Source organism: Pterocles gutturalis, unplaced genomic scaffold, assembly GCF_000699245.1.
Source record: "Pterocles gutturalis isolate BGI_N339 unplaced genomic scaffold, ASM69924v1 scaffold33537, whole genome shotgun sequence".
Classification (NCBI taxonomy): Eukaryota; Metazoa; Chordata; class Aves; order Pterocliformes; family Pteroclidae; genus Pterocles; species Pterocles gutturalis.
Genome location: NW_010113860.1, coordinates 1 through 230, shown reverse-complemented (window position 1 = coordinate 230; position 230 = coordinate 1).

Here is a 230-nt window from a genome sequence, read left to right as displayed (position 1 = left end):
TAGCCTAGTAACTGTCAGGTTTTGATCGGTCAGACTAGTCCCAGAAATAAGGATCTCCAGCCCTTTTGTATCTTTTGTTACAAAATTTGGATAAAAGTTTTAATAAAAAGACTTCAGTTTTTAAAAACCCATTGCGATCAACGTTCTCTTTGCTGCCTCCACTCCAGGAACCCCTCAGCCTGCAGAAACACGGGGTGGAAGTTTTCGGGGGGGTTTCTGGAGTCCCTTTG